The following is a 24,548-nucleotide window of genomic DNA, read 5'->3' as shown; positions in this document are numbered from 1 at the left end:
TGGCGAAGCTTAGATTTGAACCTGGGCTCCTGAATTGGACAAATGACTTTATTTTTCTGGGCCTCAGTTTCTTTATCTGTAAAACAGGAAGGCTGGACTAAATGATTTCTAACATCCCTTCTAGCTCAAACTCCTATCCAACCTCAGGGATCTGAGTCTAGGGCTATCCTCAAGACATCATACAGCCTCCTCAACCCTCTCAAGATGAAAATTAACAACCCCCTCAGCTGAGCTGTGGATCCCATTTTTTGGTCTCTGCTCCAAGTCAGTTTTTTGGATTCCATTGTTACCCTGCACCCACCCCCCACTTTCCAGAACTTCTCTGCATCCCCAAGCCCAGCCCCTACTCTTCCCCTCCCAGCTATAGGAGGCCCATCAGCAGGAGACAGGATTTGGTCCTTCCTGCCTAATGTTCTCAGGATTTTTCCCTTTTTATCCTTTCCCATATGGAGCAGAAAGGTTTGAGGAAAGGAAGGAAATTATTACAAACAACTTTCTCTGAGCATGTTCCCCATGTTCCCAGGCATATAACTGGCAACAGTCACAGGCCTGTCGTCCTCACGAACTCAGTTGTTCCCCCCCCTTCCTCCCTTCCTCCTCCTCTCTTTCCCTCCCCCTCTCTGACTTAATGACTTCCACATGGGCTTTTGCAGTCTGAGCCAAACCTCCCAGCATTGTCTGAAATCTCCAAATTTAGAAGAAATATGAAAATTGTCAAGCTCTCCTTCCTTAGGGGGTAAAGCCAACACTCCCCCAACCCGGGCAGGTCAAGGCGAGGTGGTCACATGAGCCGGGCCAGGGCCAATGGGGGCCCTGGGAGGGCCGGACAGAGGGAGTTCAGGCCTCCTGGACTCTTCTTTCAGCTCATATAAGGTAAAATGAAGAAAGGGGCTTTCTAGCTGGGGAGACAGCGGGAAGAGATTTGGGGGAAGGGGGCTCAGGTTAGCAGCTGTTTAAAAATGCGCTGGTGGCAGCTTTGGGGTCCCAGTGGCAGTTTATAGTTTGAAGAGAAGGGATGGCCTCTTTTTCCATCCCACACCCAATTCCCCCTACCCCCACCCTCCTGCTGAATGCCAGATGCAGCCCATCCCTCCTGGGTGGGACCAGGATGGAGCTAAGGCCATGACCTTGACCGCAGAGGTAAGTCCTGACAGGATAGGGAACAAGGGGATTCTGGTAGAGACTGATCTGTCTCCCCCACTGTAAGGGTTTCTGGCTCTCTGTTGTTGCTTCTTTCTCCCTTTGGTTCAGTCTCTGTTGGGTTCTTAAGGTCCTGGTTGCCCTAAGCATGAGTTAAACCAGCCTTAGACAAATGCCACCTTCCTTGGCCAGGTGATCTCCACTCAGCCCTTTAGTGCCTGGCAGCCCTCATTCTTTCTTCAACTCCTCAGATAAAATTTTAACTCACTGGTGTGAATAGCCTTGCAAGGAGTCATGTGTCTTAAAAGTATTGTTTCTGAAGCTGCAACAGGAAAAAAAAGACAAATTCTAGGCATAGGTAGTGATAAGGGAGGATAAAGTGGGGATAAAAACTTACAGGGTTTTTAAGACTGGGGAATTTTTCTCACTGAGTGTGTTTAGGAAAGGGTCAGTGTGCCTACAGTGGGCATGAGAGCGTTAGGGTGGGTATAGTGAGACTAGTGTGGGGAGTCTAGGTTGATAGAATATTCAGAATGGGAAGGTGTAAGTATTTAGGGAATAGTTTTGACCATGTTTTATAAACCCCAAATAAAGATCCTAGGTCTGTCAAAGTTTGTTCCTTTTGTAAACCTTTTTAAAAGACAATTTTCTTTAAGCTGGGATTGTCCAAGTAAAATATGTAGTTGTCATGGCAAGGAATATTTGTAGCACAATGAGTTTAGGATGGGAAACAACTGGTTAGGGTAGGAATGTGGGATAGTGAGGTGTGGTGAGTTACAGTTGGGGTCAGGAGGCTTAGGATGGGTGAGGAAGAGGAATGGAGGAGGGGAGATGAAAACAGGGCAAGGTGTATATGGTAGGGATAATTATATGGATAAGGGTTGAAAATGAAAGACAGGGTTTGGGGGGTGAAGCTAGAACTTTAGGGTAGAGAATGGAAGGGGTAAAAAGGAAAGGGAAGGGTATGGAGTAAAAAGAACTAGAGTTAGGGACAAAGGAATTAGATTGAAGAGATCATAGATAGAGATCATAGAGCTGGAAGAAACCTTAGAAGCCATTGACTCAAACAACTCATTGTACAGATTAGGAAACTGAGTCACAGGGAGTTTAAATGACTTGCTCAGAGTCTCACAACTAAGTGTCAGGTGGAACTTGAATCCATATTTTCCTTGTTCCATCTTTTACAAGAAGGAGGAAGGGCAAAATCTTTAGGACAGAGTGGTATTGGAGGGAAAGAGAGTAAGAATAAAAGTTAGGGTGATTCAGGGTCTACAGGTAAGTATGGTTCAGGATAAGAAGGACTAGGGGGAAAAGATGGTGCAGGGTGAGGAGAGACACTGTGGTGGAAGGAGTTAGAGTAGGGGTCAAAGGATTAGGGGGCTCAGCTGGTCAGGAACACTAGGTGTGAGGAATACTCTTGGTCCTTCCCTTGGTTTGGCAGGCTCAGGAGATCTGAAGAAGCTATGTCTCCTGTGTGGAGAAATGACAAGGCAGGAGGGAGCCTGGAGAGTCACCTTAGGGGCTTCCCCTTGTAAAATAGCACCAAAGACAATTCAGGCTGGATCAGGCTTCCTCTAAAGCCATGAAACAGTTTTTCAGCCTTTCCTTGGAACTTTCCAGGAGAGAGGGACTGAGGCTGGTGTTGAGAGGAAGGCCAAAGCTGCTGCCAGGCCTGTGGGCTTAGAATCCCTCCCATTTCTTCAGAGCTTACCCCTCCATCTTGGTATGCAATCTGTGACAGGTAGGATCCTGTACAGGCACTGACTAATCTCTCCCTTCAATGGTCCCCATTGTAGTCTAGTCTCTGTGGCCTCCTCCTGAGTGGAGGGGGAGGGGTTTCACATAAGGAGCTGCCTGTACCCAACCTTCTTGGGCACCTTTGAGGTACTTTCTTGGACATCTTGATTTATTAGCACCAATACCAATCCACCTCTAGTTCTACCCAGATGGTGGCTGGCCATATAGAGTGTGACAGGCTTGGCATGTCTCTCCATGTCAAACATGGAAGATATTCTTATAGCTTTGGGAGGCATTCTAGTCCAAGTATTGACCTGGAAGTCAAAAGACCTGGTTTCTAATTTTAGTTCGGCTATATAACTTTGGGCAATTCATTTTCCCTTTCTGCAACCTAAGTTCCTTATGTATTAACTGGGAGAGGAAGATTGGATTACATCATGGCTTAGGTCGTCCTGCTCTGGCTACCTTCATCTCTGCCATTTCATATCCTTTGTTCTGAGGTCCCTTCTAGCTCTGATGCTCCATTATTTTTAGATCCCTTTCCACTCTGTTGTTCTATGTGTTATGATTTTATGACTCTTTTTAGACAGACCATTTTCCTTCTCTATCTCAAGGACAGTGTGTTGGTCCCTGACTAGATTGTGTACATTTATCTATGGAACCTGACCTCAGACTTTCCTAGAAAGGGATAAATACTGATAACTCATTTTTGTGCAGTTCTTTGTATTGAAAGCTTTATTATATGTTACTTCATCTTCTTATGATGTGCTGGTGGATACAGAGTGGAATAAGCTGTGATCCTTTCTCTCAGGGAGCTTTCAGTCCTGTGGCATTCAAAGCCACAGAGAATCTGGTGCCACCTTACCCTTTCAGTTTACTCACTCAGCCCTCCCTCACTCAAATATGTCAACTGCAAGTGATGTCATCATCTTGATGTCATTGTCCTCTTCAAGAAAAAAGGACTAACACAACAACTCCCATGGTACTTGCCTCCATGAACTCAGAGCTCCAGTGAAGCTGGATGAATTTTTTCCAGTGAACACAGCCTAACCTGTGCTCCTGCTGTGACTCCTTACTTGAGTGTTCCTTATACCTGGACTGCCTTCCTTTCCCTCTTTCCCTATTGAATTATTGTCCATCCTTGAAAGTCCAGCTCCTTCAGAAGTCTTCTTTCATACTTGGGTTAGTAGCAACCTTTGCCTCCATTCTCACATCATCTTTTGTTTTGTTATTTTCTCTTATGCTTAGTATGTAATATTGTGCATTATGGCTATATGCAAAGGTCTGATTCCCCTACTTGATCCATCAGGAGGGGAGTTGATATCTCCAGCACTTAGCATAATGCTTGGTAAACACAAAAGTCTTAGTAAAAGTTTTTTATCATTAAAAAAACTGCTAAGAGAGATAGGATATGTATGTAGATATTTGATACGAGGCAGAAAGTATTGAACAATATTACAATGCAAGAGAAGGAAAAATCCCTTTTGACTGGAGTGGAAGCATGAAGGAAGGCTTCATGGAGACAAGTGGCATTGGATCTGAGGACCTTGTAGGGTAGGTAGGGTTTTTATAGGTGAATCTGGAGGGTTGGGAGGGTATCACAAGTGAAAGGAATGTTGTGTGCAAAAGCTTGGAGTCATGTTATTTTACGGAGTCACTATTTCAAAGAATAGTGAATAGTTTAGTTTCCCTGGGATGTAAGGAAACAGTGGAAAATAAAACTAGAAAAGTAGGTTGGGGACAGATTATAGAAAGCCTTGAATATCAAGCTAAGGAGTTAAGACTTTCAGGAAAACTGAAAATAAAAACTTTTTGAGCAGGGGAGTGATGTGATCACAGGATCCTCTGCTTGGGTAAGATTAATCTTGTCAGCATATTTTGGATGAATTGGAAGGGGAGTGGAGAGGGAAGGCCAGAGAGGGAGACTGAAAGTAGACTGAACAGTTGGGAGTCTCTTGCAATAGCTTAAGCAGGATTGATGAAGATTTGAACTAGGGTGGTGGCAGTAGAAATGAAAAAGGAGAGATACACATGAAAAGCACTGTAAGGAAAAAGTTGACATGTTTGTCAAAGTGTTGGACTCTTTCACATCCAAGGTTTAGTGTTTAGACTTTGAGTAACTTGGTAGATGATAGGGCCCCTAATAGAAACAGGGGGATCAAGAGGAAGGGCAGGTGGTGGGAGAGAAGATGATGAGTTTGGTTTGGAACACATCGAATATGAGGGGTCAGGAGGACATATAGGGAGAGATATGCCTGTAGATGGCTTGAGATGTGGGACTGGAGCTCAGGGGAGAGGTCAGGGCTGGAGAAAAACATTATCAGGCATCATACATAGAAGCACTAGTTCAAGTCATGGGGGACTGACAAATTTCACAGAGAAAGTGTAGAGAAGGGAAAAGATTACAGGGCCTTGAGGAATGCCTACATTTAGCAGGTAGGTGTGTGTATGTGTGTATGTGTGTATGTACAGGAACATGTGAGGAGGGTAGGGTGGGACAAGGAAGAGAAAGGAGGCCAAGGGAAGAAGATAGAATGAATAGTCTGTGGAGGAAAACTGGGTGAATGCACAATCACAAGAACCAAGGGAAGAGAACTTCATGAAGCTATAGAGGGAATGGTGCTCCACTCTGTCACATGCTACAGAGAAGTCAAGCAAAAGGAGGTCAAAGAAAAAGAATGTTGGATCTGGTAAAGAGACAATGGGTGACCTTGGTGAGAGCAGTTTCAGTAGAATTATGAGAAGAGTGAGCAAGAGCTCTTAGATGTCCAGCGAGGCTGGTGCCAAATTCAACTTTTGAAGCCCTTGCTAGAGCTAAAATTAAATAAGTTTTGAAAACAAAAGAAATGCAATTTGGATATGAATTTTTTTAATTCAGTAAAATGGTTGGCTTTCTAGGCTTTTGTTCTGTAAAATGTGCTATCCTGGGAAAAACTAGCCTCGTGGGACCTTTCTAACAATTTTGTCTCATAGATGAACAGGGGTACTCCTTTAATGGGTAAATTAAAGACATCCTTTGAGCCTAGGCCAAAAGATCCTTCTTCTCCCTCCCCCTTCTTGATTGCCCCTGATAATAATCTAACGGGAAAAGTTCTAAATATTTATCCTAAACTCCTCATTTTCCAAAGGAGGAAATTGACTCTAAAGTCCTGACTTCAGAGCACAGAACATAGAAGAGCAGGTCTCTTTATGAGAACATAGAACATAGAATGTCTGCTGTGGAGGGAATGGAGGGGACAGTTCATAACTTAAGATTCCCAAGTCAGAAATTCACTTCTCTTTAAGGTCCACCTTCTATCCAATAGAAGTTCCCTTTCATTGGTCCTTTCATTCCATACCTTGTCTTCTTCCAATAAAATATAACAGGCTCAGAGACTGTAGACCATGCCATATAAGGGCTGGTTGAAGGAACAGGGGTTATTTTGTCTGGAGATGACTTAATGGGGGGAGGGGGAAGATGATCACATTATTCAAATATCTGAAGAGTTCTTATATGGATGAGGGATTAGATTTATTCTTCCACAAAGGAGAGAACTAGGACTAATGGGTAAACATTATAGAGAAGGCAGATTTATTCTTGATATGAAAGAAAACTTCCTTCCAGTCAAACCCTTTCCCAAATGGAATGGCCTGCTTGTGGAGGTAGGGCTTCCTTTTGTTACTAGAGATTTTTCAGTCAGAGACTGGATGACTACCTTTCAGGGATCCTGTCCATAAGGTTCTCCTGTTCAAGTATGGGACGGATGAGGTGAACTCTGAGGTTACTTTTAGGAGACTCTAAGATCCTCTGACTATAGTCTGGTCCAAACACAACAACTGAGTTACTCAAGTCTCAGAGAGCAAAAAAGTTCATATCTGGTTTTTGACATTAACCATGTGACTTTTAGACCTCAGTTTCCCCATATGTAAAATGAAAGATTTGGATGAAGGTCCCTTTCAGCTTTAACATTCTATGTTCAAAGGTCTCTTCTGGTTTGCAAAAATGTGAGGAAGAGGTGAATGAGGTAGAAACTGCCACACACAAACTTCAGGAGTTAGACTGAAGGTGCTCTCCAGGGAAAATGTACTGTAAGAAAGATGTGGTGCTTGGTAGCAGGAAGAATTAGGAAGACTCTGGGTTCAGATATCTCATTCATTAGCCATGTGAGCACGGTCAAGGAATTTAACCTTTTTAGCCACAGTTTCCTTATCTATGAAATGGAGATTATAATAATACTTGTACATATTTCCCAGGGTTGCTATGAGGCTTAAATGATATAACATACAAAGCATTTTGCAGAACGAAGAAGTTCCATGTAAATGTGAGGTTTTAAAAAAATAGGAGGCACTATACTACAGTGGAAAAAAGCCCTTGACTTAGAGTCAGAAGAAAAATGAATTTGAATTTTACCATTTAAATGACCATGAGTAAGTCACTTATTCTCTACGAGCCTTCATCTTTCCTTCTGTACAATGGGGATGATTACAAGACCCATTTCAGAATTGTTGTGAGGGTCATATGAGATAATGTATTTTAAAAATCTTTGCAAACCTTAAAGTGCTGTACCAACACTTGCTATTCATTATGATTTTTTATTTTCATCCTTCTCTTCCTAGGAAATAATCCTAGGACAAGTTGCTATACTGCCATAATTATTTTATATTTAATATTCTGTAAACTATTATGGAAAGGGACCATTATCATTATTATCACTACTTACTAATCCTATTACTACTTCTATTACTATAATTGTAATAAATATTATTTCAGCTCTTCCATTCAATGTCCACTGTCAGTTACGTGGGATGAAAGTGAAGAAATACCAGTAGCCTTGGCATTGCTGTGTGACATCTTCAGGTATGTGTGTGTGTACATATGTACGTATTCCCTTGGTTTCTCTGGTTTCCTTTAAGATTCAAGTCAAATTCCATTTTCTCCAAGAAACATCTTCCTCTTTCACCTCTCAGATTACTTTCTATTTATGCTGCGTATATCTTGTATGCACCTAATAAAGTACGTATTTTTTTACATCATTAGAAGGTAAGCTTTTTGAGAAGAGAGATTGTATTTTTTGCCCCTCTTCACATCCACAAGTTAGTATAACATATGGCACAAAGTAAGCCCTTAATAAATGCTTGCTAATTGATTGACTGACTGACTGACTGACTGACCCTTAGCTATACTTGGACAAAAGATGCGTGTTATCTCTTGTGAATGTGTAACCATATGTGCACACGTTATCATGTACATACATTCCACCACACATGTGAAGGGTGGGCCTCTGCACACGTGTGACCCAGCTGCAGGAACCTCCTCTTTGTTCCCTCACGCAATTGCAGAAAATGAGTCAAAGTTCTTCTAAGTTGAAAGTATCAGGAATTCAGGGGAAAGAGCCCATGATGCCGCTCCCTAAAAGCTGTGTCTAGACAGACTAGGTCCCTACACATGGCTGGAACCAGGAAGGGGGTGATTCAGCTCCCAACTTCCTCTCATCAGAAGGATTGTCTGTAGATGATTAGGGTTATTTATTTATTTTTTAAACCTTGGCTTGCAAAAGAGTTTTGTTAGCTGCAATAGTTTGAAGTTGGGAAAATTTTCTTCAATGCATACTTGGTCCTTCCCCAACCTAGAATCATAGAATGTCAGATCTGGAAAGGAACTTTAGAAAATGGAGGCTCAAGTCAGAAAGATCTGGCAGATCTTCTGTTCCAGCACAGGAAGAAATGCGAACTTTGAGAAAAGCCTAATGTGACTTGTCACACTTTACTTACAGACAAAAGGTTGAATTTGAACTCAGGTCCTCCGACATCAAATCCAATACTCCTTTACCTTAGAATGTGCTACTTTTCCTCCTCATAGGAAACTGAACTCCAAAATGGGAAAGTGATTTACTTAAGGTTATAATAGGAGATAAACATGGTTCTCCTACCTCCTAACCATAGGATTTATAGCTGGAATGCATATCAGAGTTCTTCGGGTTCAATTACCTTATAAATGATCAAACTAAGGCTTGAAGAGAAGAAATAATTTGCCCAAGGTTTCATAGTGAGTCAGTGGTAGAAGGGCATGGATTTCAACCCAGGTCTCTTAATGGCTGTCCACAGCTTGCTGTACTGCCAGGGCTGCTTGTCTATAAGATTTGAAAAGGAAAGTATATGTGTACATATATATGTATATGTGTGTGTGTGTGTATTTGTGTGTTTATGTGTAGGTGCACCTATATTTATTTGGTGAGGAGATGGTTCAAAGACTTTCCAATGGCTTTCCTCAAGGTAATTTCTTTCTGTAAAAAATACATATTTTTAATGGATATATTTTGTTTTCACACTTAACATATTCAAATATAGTCCTCTTTTCTCCTTCTCTTGCCCCTCCCAGAAATATATTCCTTGTAACAGAAATTTAAAAAAAAAAAGAGGGGAAAAATTGGCCAAAAAGTTGGCCAAAATGACCAACATATGGATTTTATGTCAGATTTTTTCTGGCGTTCAGTGTTGCATACCTAAAGTCCCCACCTCTACAATGAAGGGAGAGAGGGGCATTCTTCTGTCTCCCCTTTGGTCCAGACATGATCATCATAATTTCACAGTGTTTCCATTGTTTGGTTGTTATCATTCTTGCCACTCACATTGTTGTAGTCAGTTGTATATCTTTTTTTTCCTATTTCTGTTTACTTCACTTTGCATCAGTTCACTTGAGCTTCCTAAAAGAGCATTATCAGCCTTCTACGTATTCTTTGTTACGTTGTCAATGAGCATTATTTAAGCACTTACGTGTTAGATACTGTTTTGGTGCTGAGGATACAAGAAATTATCCAATTATGTTCATGTGCTACACTTTGTTTAGCCATTTCCCCAATTGATGGGTATCTACTTTGTTTCCAGGTCTTTACTAAAAACCAAAAGCACTGCTATAAATATTTACATGTATATATATATAAAACCTTTCATTTTATCAATTAGCTTCTGGGGCTATATTACCTAGCAGTAGAATCTCTGGGTAAAAGAAGTAAGGACATTTTCGTTGCTAATAATTTCTAACAAATGGTGGTCCAAATTGATTCCCATCCCTGAACTTCCCAACCCCCGGTAAGTCTGCCCTGGAGCAGAGACCTATTGATCAGAAGGCTAGAGGGGCTACTTCAGCGTGCTTTTGAATAGAATCCTGCACCTCTACACCTTCAAGATCTCGCCATGCAGAGAAATAGAGGCAGTAAAAGAGGCATGACTTTTTGGTAGTTCCTGATAAGGCAATGAGAAAAGTTTCTCAGAGCCCAAAGTTGAGGCCTGTTTCCTTCCTTCCTTCCTTCCTTCCTTCCTTCCTTCCTTCCTTCCTTCCTTCCTTCCTTCCTTCCTTCCTTCCTTCCTTCCTTCCTTCCTTCCTTCCTTCCTTCCTTCCTTCCTTCCTTTTCTTTCTTTCTCTTTTGACTATAAGTTTAACAATAACGACAAATAAAACTATATACTCTCCCTTCCCCTCAATAGTTATCTATTTCCAATTACTTTTCACCTATTTCAACCAATCGTATATTTTTGTTGGGCCTGTGAATGTGGAGAACTTAGCTAGTTGGCTTTTGAATACCCGTGTTTCTACTTTACAGGGGAACATCGTGGTCTCTGACGGGTGGGACACTTGGAGGCCTTGTCCTGTTGCTACTTGGAGACTCAAGTCATCTCAGTCTGTCTTTGTTTTAGGTGATAGTGAAAATTAGGGGTTATACTTGAAAGACTGCTAGACCTTTTATGTTTATGTTGTTTGATGACATTTTCCAACCCAGTGGTACAGTGGAAAGAACATTGACACGCACTCTCTGTGTCACCTTGGGTAAATCACTGAACCTTTCTGGGTCTTAATTTCCTTGTCTGTGAAATTAAGAGGTGAGACTAGGTGGCCTCTGAGATCTTTCCCAGTTCTAGATCTATGATTTGATGACACTTTGTTCATTCCTAAGAGTCTTCAAAAAGTAACCAATCTCCTGGATCATGATTGCTTGGAAATCCTTGAATCCAGACACTTCAGGAACAGTGTACATCTTGTACACACCATGGTACTGACTTCAGGCAGTGTCTGCCTTCTTGCTCCATCAAGTTTCCATTTTCAGTCAGCCACTGCTCTGAGCCCTCCTAGGGGACACTCTGGGACCTTCCCTCTCCTCCCTTTCCTCCCTCTTCTATGCCTCTACTGAAAGCTGCCCTTTCCCTTCCTTGTTGCTTGTCTTTTCCTAGCCAACAATAAGTGGGCCTACCAAGGCTTGAGCCTGTTTATAGGTCTGAGGTTCTCTGGGGAACTCACCCTACAAATAGTCTGCCCTCTCTTAGGAATGCAGTGAGTCAACAGCACCAAGGGAGCCCCTTGGGAGCCTCGTTCACAAGCTTTGGAAAGAGCCTGCTGTGGAATTCTGGGAGTGGCCCCCAGCTGAGGTCACAACAGGGCTTTTGGTTTAGAGTCAAGATGACCTCCCTCCCCCACTTTTTTCCGACATCCTTCCCCCTCCTCTCCTTCCCACTCCCAGTAAGTTCTTCCCATCAGTGTGTGGGTGTTTAGGCCAGAGGTCTGGGAAAGAAGGAGTGTCTACAGAGCTAGACAGAAATGGAGGAAGAGACTGTGAAGCACACAGTGAAGGCTTTGAGAGGTGGGAGGGCAGGAAGAGGTAATGGTGGTATAGTGGGTGATGAAATAGGTTAGAGAATCTTTGACTGTGAGGGCTGGAAGAGCCCTCAGAGGACATCTAGTCTATCCTCTTCCCAAGCCAACATTCCCACCGGTGTCCTTCACCTTCCATTGCATCTCTGATGAGTGATCACACAGCGTCTTCTTGAGCATTTCCAGTGTTGAGGAAATCACTGCTTTCTGAGGCAGCCCATCAAACAGGGACAGCTCTAATTATGTCCGAGGAAGTTTTTCCTTCTATCATATCAAAAAGTTTCTGCAACGCCCATCCTTGCTCTTGGTTCTGTCATCTAGAGTCAAGTGGAATAAGGATAATCCCTCTTCCAACACTTGAAAATCCCTGTTATCCCTTCCACCTCAGTCTTTCCTTTTCTCAGCAAAACATCCCTAATTCTTTCAAATGATCCTTGAATTATGTGGGTTGTTGTCCTCTCACTCTCCTGGTTACACTTTTCTGGGCACATTCCAGCTTCTCATTATCCTTTCTAAAATGTGTGGTGCAGAACATGATATGATTCTTCAGATACAGACTGATCAGAGCAAAGCGCAGAAGGTCAATCATGTTCATTCTCTGGATGTTTTTCCAAGTTCCTGAGGGTGAACAAGTTGAGCAGAGATGTTCCCAAGGTCGTGGACTCACATCAGTCACGGCTGTTCCACAGCTGGCTATCAGTATGGGCGCAGAGAGATCTGGCCTAGAGTCTGAGACAATGGCTAAAATTTGCAGAGGGTCAGTCTCAGGGTCATCTGCCCTGGGCACTGGAGGTTGACAAAGGGGTAAAGATACTCCTAAGAGTGGTGACCAACACTGGGCCGTTTGGGCACTTGTCTGGTAATATATTTTTTGTTTTTGTTGAATTATTATGCGCTTTAGAACTAGAAAGTACCTTAGTGATCATCTAGTGCAAATGCTTCGTTTTACAGAAGATATTGGGGCCTAAAGAAAAGTGAGGTCACAATTGGAAATAGACAGCTGAGCCTCGATTTGAACCGAGGCCCTCTGTTTACAGATCCAGTGATCTTTCCATTATTGTGCACTGTCTGTTACAAATGGTTGCTTGAACCCTTTTGTTGTTTTTCTGTTAGAAAACCAGGTTATCAGTCAGGGGGGTCTTGTCCACACTCTGGCCCCTCAAATCTGTTTGTCTCTCAGTCCCAGTTTTCTCCTCTGTAAAATGGAGAAAATAATGCCTGCCTCATTCATTTTGCAGGACTATGAACAGATTCAAATGAGAAAGCAGATGGGAAAGTGTTTGGTAAATGAATATAGAAAAGTGAGTTATTATTATTGATGTTACTTTATGCTGGAGTAACTCTGGCCTCTTCCTCAGCCTCTCTTAACTTAAATTGTTGTTGCTGATCTCTTGAGTGGGTCAGTATATGATCAGTATCCAATGACAAGGGTATTTTATCTCAATAGACAAGGAAGCCAGGAAGGGACTTCAAAGTTCTTGGAAGCTCAGCAGCCAAAAGCCTTTTCCCAAGGGTTGGTAGAACTCTTTCTTCAGAGATTTTGACAGCAAACACATGTAAGAAACAGTCTATAATTTAGATTCGTAGCCGATCTAAAGTTCACAGACTCATGTTAGGCAACTGAGCCCAGGGCTGGGAGTCCAGAAGCCGCAGTTTTCATCCTTCCTCTGCCACATAATACCTCTGTAGCTTTGGTCAAATTCCTTGCCTGTTCTGAGCCTCAGTTTTGTCCCATGTAAAATGCATAGAGTAGATAGTCTCTAAAGTTTCTTTTAGCTCCAAAGGTTTATGATTCTACCTTGTTGAGACCTGGCATTTGGCAAGAGGTCCTTGAATCCAGTAGACAATAGAATTTTTATATGACTGTCTCTCTGAGTTTCAGCCTTCTCACTTGTAAATAATAATAAAATTACTGATATTTCTGCCACGCATTTTAATTTTTATGAAACAATGTTCATACGCTATCTTTATTGATTCTCACAACAAATCTGTGAGTATAATAAATCTTATCCCATTTTATAGATGAAGAGACTGAAACTCACAGAGATTTAATGACTTGCCCAGAATCCTATAGCCAGTAAGTATCAGGATTTGAATCCAGGTCTCTCTTGACTCCATTCCAGCAATCTTTAAACTGCACCTCAATAAGGGGGTTAAACTAGATCATCTCAGAGGATCTCTCAAGCACTAACATTCTGTATTTTAAGGCCCCTTCTAGCTCTTATGTTCTAAAGAGTTCTCCAATGTCCCACATTCATTCTCCCTCATTCTGTGATTCTATATGATTTAGTCCTTCTCACCCATTGCAGAGAAATGTTTTCAGTCATTCTGGAGTCTACACATCCTAAACCATCTGTTGGCTGTGTCCCAACCTGGAGCACCCCTGTTTCAGTCAGCTTCCTTAAATGGCAATGTCGCATTCTGTTCATTTCAGCGTTCTCTGAAACATCCTTTCAGTAAGTGGGTCCTTGCCCCATCCTCTCCCACTCACATTCCTCTGGTAATATAGGCATTGTAATCCCTTGTCAACTCCCTGGGGGCCAATAATGGCTGGCACCCCATAGAAGAGTGACAGATTTCTTTCTATGGTGCAATTACAAAGCCCCAGAATTCCTTTTTCTTGTTCCCTGGGGCTCCCATCCCTGTAAAGGGGATGGCGCTGTAGTAATGAGACAGCCTGAACATGCATTTCTCCTACTGGGGGAATTGACCCACATCAGGTCCAATAATAGATTGTCAAAGCTAGAAGATTCCCTAGCGTATGGAGTGCAAAGATAATTGGATATGGAAGCAGAAGGCCTGGGTTCCAGGTCTAGCTCTAACACTAGCTGTGTGACCTTAGGCTAACTGCATTACTCCTCTGAGTGATGAAGGAATTTATTTAATTTAAGATGTCTAAGGTCATTTCCAGCTCTGACATTCTGTGATTTTGGGAAATTGTCTAGTCTAACCACCTTCTTACACCTGTAATTCCACCTCCTCCCTCCCTTAGTCCCTTTCTTTGAGAGATAAAGTGATCCAAACCCAGAGGAGTGAGATAGTTTGTCCAAAGACACACATTTTGTCAGTGGTGTCACTGGAAGTGTGGCATGTCTCCCTCTTATAATCTTATGTCTTTTTCTGCTCCCTAGTTCTGCCTTCAGGACCTAGAGCTTGTCTATATCTTGTAGCCCCCAAACCCAGAGTTGCTTCGGAGAGGGTGGCTCATGTTTGGGATCCTTTCTGCCCTTCAGGGAGAACCCTGCTGCTTCTGGGCAATGCTTCACAATTCTCCAAAGCTAATTCCAACATTAAGTTGTTCTATGGCAGGGGCCTGGGGAGAAGGAGAAGGCTGCAACTCAGCATCATAAAGTTACCAAGCTAGAAGCAACCTCAGAAACCACGTAGTCCACCCCACTCATTTTGTAGATGAGAAAACTGAGGGCCAAAGAGGTGAAGGGATTTGCCCAGGGTCATACAGGTAGTAAGCATCAGAGGCAGGATTTGAATTTCTGTTCTCTGACTCCAGAACCATTGCCTTTTTCACTATGTAAGTGAGCTACAAAGTGCAATCCTTACCTCATCCCCTTAAGAAAAAATTAGCTGTCTCCTTGAAATTTCACCATCAGAGCCTAAAGATCCCAGGATGGAGAGCTAGAAGGGATTTTAGACATAGTGAGTAGAACACGGGGCCTGTAGTGAGGAGGACCCGAGTTCAAATCTGTCCTCAGACACTTACTAGCTATGTGACCCTGGACAAGTCACTTAACCCTGTTTGCCTCAGTTTCTTCATCTGTAAAATGATCTGGAGAATGAAATGGCAAGCCGCTCTAGTGTCTCTGCTACGAAAATTTCAAATGGGGTCACAAAGAGTCAGACAAGACTGAAAACAACTGAACAACCACCCCCTCTAACCCTCTCCTTTTACAAATGAGGAAAGAGATTAGGAGAGAAGTAATGACCAAGAACACACAGGGAAAGAATAACAGAGCTAGGTCTTGAGCCCTGGTCTTGGGATCTGGTTCTCTTTATATTTCACAAAGGCCTGCATTAACATTGATGTACCAACACACTGGCTGTGGGTCACAGAGGCATGAGCATAAAATCATTAGGCTGGGAGTCTGCAAACCTTTGTTTAAGCCCTAACTCCGTCACTGAACTACTGAGATACCTGGGGAGCCACTTCCATTCTCAGCACCTCAGATTTCTCCTCTGCAGATGGAGGGATGGGACCAGACCATCCCATCCCTCAGGTCCCTTTTAACTCAAATGTGATCTGATCTTTCAGTCCTGACATTTTAGGTTTCTCTCTCCCAAACCCACAGGCATTCTTCTTTCAATAAGAACTCCTATGTAATATTTAAAGCCAGAACAGCCTTAGAGATCATATGGTCCAAAGCTTTTATTTTACAGAAGAGGAAATTAAGGCCCAGAGAGGAAGACATTTGCTTAAGTTTATATCCTCATCATTATAGTTTACATTTCTATAGCACCTACTATATGCCAGGCACTGGGCCAACTGCTTTAGAATTACAGTCTCACAACAACCCTGGGTGGCTAGGTGCTATCATTATCCCTATTTTACCAATGAAGAAACTCAAGCTAATAAAGGTTACATGACTTGCCCAAGATCACACAGCTAGTAAGCGTCTGCGGCCAGATCTGAATTCAGGTCTTTCTGACTCCAGACCCAGTGCGGTATCCACCATACCACCCCGCTGCCTTCTATAGCATAAATAAAGATGTGTTTAATTAGTAAAAGAATGAAAGAAAATGATTAAGCACTTAACTAGGTATCAAGCACTGTGATAAGCTCTGGGGATACAAATACAAAAGCCAGGCAATCGCTACTCCAAAAGACCTCACTTTCTAATAGGGAGAGACAACATATAAAGGGGGTTTCAGACGTAGCGTGAACAGAAAAAGTCAGGTAGTCTTTCTATATGCAAAAAGTTTCAGAACCAGAACTCAGACCAGATCTTTAGACACCAAAAGCCACTGTTTTTTCTAATATACCGTTAGGTGGAATCTCTCATATTAGTTAATAGTCTGTCTTGGTTAATCTAATTAACCTTATCTCTCGTCATCCCGTTCTTTCTCTCTCTCCTTTTATGATATCCTTTCTTTTTCTTTCTCTTCCCTTCTCTACTGGCCTTTCTTTCCTCAAAACTCTCTTCTCTCCCCCTCTCTCCCCTTTCCTTCCTACATTGTTGGGTAAGCGGGCCTTGGTAACGGTCCATGAGGTCCAGGAATTGACTCAGTCTGAACCTCACCACATCAGTTCACTTCTCTGAACTTCAGTTTCCTCATCTGTACAAAGTCACAGCATATTTCAGAATTCTCAGTCTCAACAGACCTGAAATCTGTCATTTTAGAGGCAAAGGTTAACTATGGCTGATTTTCATTTTCTACCAGCTTCAGGACCAGGATTCTACTGGGCAGGCTCTGCACAGACATTTATCTCACCAGTGGCACCCCTGAAATCTGCCTCAACCCCTTCCTTCCCACCCTAGGTCCCCTGGCTTGTCTCCAACATACAGGCTGAGGCGTTTAGTCTTCTCTTGCAGAAATCTGCCACTTCTGTTACCATAAAAGGCCAAGTGTTCCTCTGCCTCTAGCTGTAGGATAGTAAAAGGCTGAGCTATTTTTAGGGAGCTTGAGGGCTGCTCCTCAGCTCAGGATTTAGTTTGCTTAGGTCTGGGTGCCTCACAGTTCCTGCTCTTGCTCTCCTGCCTTATTCCTCTTGTCCCTCCTCCCCTTCTTCTCTCTCTTTCCTCTCTCAACCCATTCTCTCTTCCTCCTTCTTTCCTTCTCTTATTTTTTCTTATTTTTCTTCTCTTTTCCTCCTACTCTTTCCTCCACCTTTATTCACCTTTATCTCTCCATTTTTTTCACTCTCTACCATTTTCTTTCCCTCGTTCTCTTTACCACTCCCTTCTCTTTCTTTTTTATCTTTGCCTTCTACCTCATACACATTATCTCACATTCTTTCTTCTTACTATTTTTTCTCTCCATCTTCTTTGCTTTCTTCTGTTCCTCTCTCCTCATCTATCTCCCTCATTCTTTCTTTTTCTCAACCTGTCTATTCCTCCATTGTCCCACTCTCTTTCTCATCTTCTTTCATCTTTCTCCTGTTCTCTACCTCTTCCTTTGTCTTATTCTTTACCCACTCTTTCTCTCTCTCCATCTCTTACTTTCCCACTTATTGTCTCTCTTTCATTCTTTCTCTCCTACTTTATTTTTCTCTCTTTTCCTTTCTTCCTTTTTCTCTTTCTCTATTCTCTTCCAAATTCACCTTTTCACTTTCTTTCTCCCACATCCCTTTGAAAAATGAACTTTCTTCTGAATCTGACACTGTGCAGGCTCTTTAAAAAAAGTCCTATTTACAACATGATTTCCAAACATCCTGCATCTGGTCCTAGGAAGGGCCAAAAACTATTTAGAGGGGGAAAGTTGAGGTGCCACTTACAAAGTCAAAGAAATTTAAAGGCACCTCACTTCCTCCATTCCCTTAAGTTCTGAACTCTTATCAAACCCCCCTTCTACCCTTAGTGTATTTCTGATGCCATAGCCTTGATTTCCTAGATTTTCATCCAAGCTGCTAAATTAAGTATACTACAAAGGTGTAGTATAATATTGAATTTAGAGCCAGTGTTGATGCAAAAGACAGGGCCCAGAAACACAAAGTGACAGATTATTCTTTCAGTCCATGATCAACATTACAGGCAACTTGAAACAATACCAAATATGGATTGGTTGAAGGAACATGCGTGATTAGTGGAAAGAACGCAGGACCAAGAGTCGGTCTATCTGGGTTCAAGCTCCAGGTCTGCCATTAATTAGCAATGGGCTCTGGGTAATTCATTTCACCATCCTGGACTTCAATATCCTCTTTCACAAAGGGAGTGGATTGGGCTGAATGATGTGTAAGGGCCCTTGTGACTCTACCAATCTATGAATCTATAAACATAGACTGTTTAGGCTAGAGAAAAGAAGATGCATTGGTAGACAGCTCGCATGCCTGACTATCTCTAGGGGCTGCCTTACAGAGGAGAGATTAGACCTGTTCTTTGACCCAGACTGGAGAACTAGGAGCAATTTTCAGGAAGAAGAGACTTTCAAGACATTCAAAGCCTAAATAAGCAGTAGCTGGATGTTGTGAAAAGAGTTGTGGAGTGTGGAGTCAGCGTGGGAAGATATGGATTCAAATCCTACCACTTCTTCTCTAAGAAACAAACCTTGTGCAAATCAGTTCCCCCTTCTCAGAGGCCTCAGATTTCTTGTCTTAAAAATGGAAATAACAGTAATGATAATAATATTGGCATTCTGTACTCTGGAGAACTATTGTAAGGACCAAGTAAGACTACCGATGTAACGTGTTTTACAAAATGCTACAAAAATAGGAGCTTTTTGTTATTGATGATGGCAGATGCCATTCTCCAGACACTCAAAATTCTTACTCCTCCCTCTTTCCTTCTATAGTAAAAATGTGGGTAATAGCATGGTTGGGAGAAAGAAGGAGGCAGTATTTGAGGAAATATGGTATGTATGAATCCATCCAGCTACTCCTAACAATGAGGGGGTGACACAGCTGAGAAAAGGCATTTTTAGTATAAACCAAGGACATCTGGACCCTGGCAGGGTTACAACAATTATGTCGTTGGATTCTTCTCTCTCTGGAAAGAGAGATGTTGAGAGTCTTTCCAGGGAAAAGGAAGCTCATTTTTCTGTGTTCTTGATTTCCTCCATGACTGTCTTTGTTTCTCTATTTTCTGTCTGTTTATTAAAATTGTCAAGGAAAAAGGAGATACTTCTCAGAGGGCACTTCTGCCAAATTTAGGGCTAAAATGTTTCAGAGTTAAGAGGCCAAGGCCTGGTTCTGAAGATACTTGCTATCTTATAAAGAACACACCTTCCTCATTGGATGATCATTGATTTAGGCATGCATTGGGTGTTAGAGGCCACCCAGTCTGGCCTCCTTATTTGACAGATGAGTAAACTGAGTTACAGAGACTTGATTCATACAATGAATAGTATGAAAGCACCCTGGCCTAAGAGTCAGAATTCCAGGCTCCAAGTAAGTCCTTTGCTGCTGGCTTACTGTGAGACTCATTTTTGAATTCACTGTGAGTCTTACTATGATTCTGTTTTCTCTCCTCTCTAGGCCTCACTGTCTCTCTGTGTAAAATGAAGAGGGTGGACTATATGGTCCCTAAGGTCCTATATAATTCTGATATTCACTCTTTTTTGTTTGGAGTTCTTCCCCTTTTTTCCCCTCCAACCACCTTCTCTGGACTGGGCTCTAGTCTCAGAGCTCTGGGTCGGATTCAGGCTGGGCCAGTCAATATCAGTCACTCAGCCACAGAAATCTTGCCTCTGGCTTCAGGCTGTTTTCTGTGGGTTGCTGGCCTTGCAGTCAGGACCCTGCTCAGGACTTGTCCCCCTGGGAGGAAGTTGGGAGCGTGTGAGGACTGTGATCCTAAGTCTCTGGGCAGGGGTAAGAGAGCACAGAAGGGAAGCAGGAGCTGTGGGAATGAGCAGCTGAGAAGCAATATGAACCTCCGTGAGCATACCACTGACCCATCTTCCCATCTCATTCTCCTTGGAGCATCTCCCTCCTCTCATTGTTCCAGGATTTTTGCCAGGCTTTCCTTCCCACTCATTCTCTTTTGCTATGAAGTCAGGCTACTTCTTTCTTATCTTCCTTTACGTGCCATATGGGCCACATGTGAATATATTTTTATAGTCATATAATTCAGTGACAACACAAAAAATGAGTGTGAGAGCACACTTTTGGTGGTGGTGGGGGAGGCCTTCAGGCATACTGTGTGTATAAGGGAATTACTGAGTTCTAAAGTTGTAAGTGGTCTTAGAGGTCATCAAACTATTTCTAAGCAGGAATCCTTTCAACAATGTCCCCCACAAGCATCTGTTTGTAAACACCTCCAGTGATAGGCAACTTCTTATCCTCCATTTCACTTTGGAGTTACTCTAATTGTTAGGAAATATTTCCTTACATGAAACTAAAACCTTGGTCTTTCTTCCTTCTCCTTATTGCTTCTACTTCTACCCTCTGGGGCCAATAAGAATGTCTAATCAAGGAGTGGGGAACCTGAGGCTTCATAATGAAATTTGGATTCAGTCAAAGGGCCAAACTTGAGGACCTAGAGGGCCACATGTGGCCTTGAGACTGCAGGTTCCCCACCCCTGGCTAATCCCTCTTTCCCATGTAGCAACTCTTTATATATTTGAAGTCATCTTTCAGGTCTCCTTAAAAAGTCTTTTCTTTTCTAGGCCAAAAATTCTCATTTCTTTCAATGGTTCCTTATACTCCCTTGACTTGGTCTCCCTCCTATGAATACACAATAGAACAAATAGGAAGGAAAATACTTGAGAAACTATAGGGTGGGAGTTCTGAATGTTTTTTGTATCATGGTGGACTTTTTTGGCAGTTGACTGAAGATGATGGGCACCTTCTCAGAATAACATTTTTAAATACACAAAATAAAATACATAGGAAAACAATTATATAGTTATCTATCATCTATCTACCTATTTATCTATCTACCTCTCTCTCTCTCTTTCTCTCTATCTGTATATACACAAGGCAGCTAGGTGGCTCAATGGATAGAATGCTGGACCTGGAGTAAAGAAGACTCATCTTTGTGAGTTCAGATCCCTATAATAATATAAGATCCTACTAGCAGCACTGTGCTATCTTTTTCTTTTTATCCCCAATTGCTAGCACATACCTTGCATAAAGTAGTTTAATACAATTATTTAGTTGTTGAATGTATGAATGAATTCATAGTATCTCTCTGTAGGTGTCTATCTCTGATTCCCAGGATTCAAACTGACCACCCTTTGGCCTATGATTAGATTCTTCATTAAATAGCTGATGCTGTCTACTGTATTGTTTAAGACTGAATTGCCATATAACTCTGTGCTAGATTCTGTAAGATTCTGTGCTTCTCTAACTCTGTGATCATGTGAGGACTCAGCAAGGGGACAGTTCTGCACCCCAAATCTACAGCACTCTTGCCCATTCCCATCGTGATAGACCAAAGGATTCTACAAGAATCAGAAAGGGGGAAGGTCAATGGACTAGCCCACGTGGAGATGAAACCAACATCTCTGGCTTCATCAGTACCATACTTGTAACCAGTACAACTAACCATTTGCAGACACTGCTCAGAGCAGTAGAAGCTGCATCCCATCTGACTAACAGATGTGGCCAAAGTTACAGCCTGTTGGGCTTTTTGGAAACAAGTAATATTGAGGACATGTGTAATGACTAAGAAGATAGGATGTAATTTTATTTCTTTTTTTAATATGTAATTTTATTTCACAAGGACAGAATTGGGCTGTCATTCCCTTTTGTCCATTCCATCTTAGCCGCAGCAGTGTGGTGTAATGAATAGCGTGCTGAACTGGGGAAGAAGAAATGTAGGTTCTAGTCATGGCTCTGCTAGGAACTCACTGTATGATAGCAAGTGAGTCACTTCGCTTTTCTGGGACTCAGTTTCCTCTTATATAAAATAAGAACTTTATGTGAGATGACCTCAAAGGTCCCTTCCAACTTGGCTATCAGAAATTTTAAACTCCCATACAGCTTTAATATTGTGTGTTTAAGATCCCTTCCAGCTCTCATATTTTATGTTCTAAGGTTCCTCTTAGCTTTGACATTCTCTGTTTCTCATTCTGTCCCAGATTCTGGCCCCAGGCCACAGATTCTTCCTTCTCTCTTAGCTTGGTAGGTCTGTTTTACATTTAGGGCACCTCGTTTAGACAAGACTTTCTTCTGGTCACACTAATGGTTTATTTCCAGCCTGCCAGAGACAATATTGAGGGCCTCAGAAGGAAGGACAGGGGAGAATCTCTTTGAAACTTCCTGGGAAACCCAGTTTTCATTCTCTGATTCAGTTGTCTGTATTCTAGGCCTAGGCCTGGGAGAGCTGCTGGGAAGGTAGCCCAAGACTTCACAGGGCCCCGGTGAAATATCAGGGCCTGGGCTTGAGCTGGAGTATATAGAACACTTGGGAGGAAAGAGGGAGGAAAAGAAAGGCAGGGATGGGCTTGTGGAGATGTTAAAAGAAAATTCTTTTACCTTTAGCTAAATAGCTTCTGACTGGAGTCTGAACAAAGTGAGTGACAATAATCCAGGTCCCATCTGTCCTCAGGCCTCATTTGCTCTAGGAACTTGAAACTGGATAAGGGCCAAGACTATGAAATTCAAAAGACTATTTGATAAAGAGATTTTATTTTCATTTTCATAGAGAAGAAAACTGGATCCCACAGAGGTAAAGAAATTGTAAGGCCACCTAGCTAATAAATAGCAGAGGTCAGGTTAAAAACCAGATCTTCTGATTACAAATCCAATGGTCTTCCAGGACTTCAGAATGATAGTTGATTTTACTATTACCTGATAGGGTATTATTTCTTTGTTTCTTTCAGGGGGAACCACTGGGAATAAGAGAAACTGACAGCTGTTGGGGGCACATTGGGAAGACCTAGACCCTCCACAGAGAACTGGCTTGTCTGATGATCCTTGAGAAGGTTAGGAGAGACTCTTCTCATGTTTGACCCAGGATGCTACCCAGTTTATGGCACCAGTCACCACCTAGCCAAGGCAGCTAGATGGCTCAGTGGATAGAATGTTGGATGTGGAAGTCAAGAAGACTCATCTTTGTGAGTTCAAATCCAGCCTCACACACTTACTAGCTGTGTAACCTTGGGCAAATCATTTAACCCTGTTTGCCTTAGTTTCCTCATCTGTAAAAATGAGCTGGAGAAGGAAATGGCAAACCACTAGAATCTTTGCCAAGAAAACTCCAAATGGGGTCATGAAGAGTCAGATATGACTGAAATGACTGAACATGAACATGATAAGAGTATCCAACCAGGTGAAGGTGGAGTGGTAGGGACACTGTAGGGAACGGCAATTATAGATCCTGGGAGTATTTCACCCATAGGGTGAGGTAGGAATTTTAGAATTTAGAGATTCTAGTCTAGAAGGAGGGAGGAAGAGAAGGAAGACCAGTCAGGATAGACAGATGAGACCAGTGTCAAACTCCTAGAAGTTGTCAATGCAGAAACTGTGGTTTAGAGAGGCAATCATTGAGTATTAGAGTTAGAAGGTATATTGTTTGGGGGGTGGGATGGGCAAGGCAATCAGGGTCACACAGCTACTAAATGTCAAGTGTCTGAGGCTGGATTTGAACTCAGGTCCTCCTGACTCCAGGGCTGGTGCTCTATTGACTGTGCCATCTGACTGCCCCAGAAGGCTTCTTAAAGGTCATTTAATCTAATTCTCATTCTACAGAGAAGGGAAGAGAGTTTTCAACAATTAACTTGACCAAGATCTCACAGATAACTAAGTGACGTAGCAAGGGCTAGGTAGGATTTGAATCTTCTGACTCATAGTCTAGGGCTCTTTCTGTTACACCACATTGCTGCTATTTGATGGAGAGAACAAAAGGAGAGAGAGAGAGAGAGAAAGAGAGAGAGAGAAAGAGAGAGAGAGAGAGAGAGAGAGAGAGAGAGAGAGAGAGAGAGAGAGAGGAAGGGGAGAAGGTAGGAAGTGAGAGTAGATAATAGACATAGTGTCTTACTCAGGGATCACAGAATCACAGATTTGGAAGGGACCCCAGAGTTCATTTAGTCCAACCTATGCAGAAAAAAGAATTTCCCTATAATCTACAAAACAACTGGCCATCCTTCCTTGGCCTGAAGACCTTGAATACCCTTGCCCCTCTCTTTGGAGAGAATGGACCACTATTCTTTTTCTAATTATTAAGAAGGTTTTCTTGACATGAAGTCTTCTTTCGTCTCTTTTCAGTTCCCCTTTGCTTCTCACTCTTCTCTTTGAGGCCAAGCAGAATTAGTCTGATCCCTCTTTTAGGTGATAATCCTTTAAATACTCTTTACTGAAGATGGTTGTCAGCTCTTCTCTAGGCTATATATCCCTAGTTCACCCTACGAGTCTTCAGGTGGCCTGGGTTTGAGAATGTTTAAAGGGACATATTTTCATAAGAGAACAAGAGAGTCTGTCGCCTTCTGTACTCCCTGC

The 24,548-nt window shown here is 42.3% G+C and overlaps 1 long non-coding RNA gene across 1 annotated transcript; it reads left to right on the top strand.

Annotated features, from left to right (window-relative positions):
* Window positions 1-895: 895 nt before the first annotated feature.
* Window positions 896-23,977, top strand: LOC140518671 (uncharacterized). The gene is made up of 3 exons (XR_011971980.1): window positions 896-1,140; window positions 7,628-7,714; window positions 22,934-23,977. It is a non-coding gene; the product is annotated as an uncharacterized lncRNA (long non-coding RNA).
* Window positions 23,978-24,548: the final 571 nt, after the last annotated feature.

Source organism: Notamacropus eugenii, chromosome 1, assembly GCF_028372415.1.
Source record: "Notamacropus eugenii isolate mMacEug1 chromosome 1, mMacEug1.pri_v2, whole genome shotgun sequence".
NCBI classification, from domain to species: Eukaryota; Metazoa; Chordata; class Mammalia; order Diprotodontia; family Macropodidae; genus Notamacropus; species Notamacropus eugenii.
The sequence above is the reverse complement of the archived record's forward strand: the minus strand, read 5'-3'. Positions and strand labels throughout refer to the sequence as shown.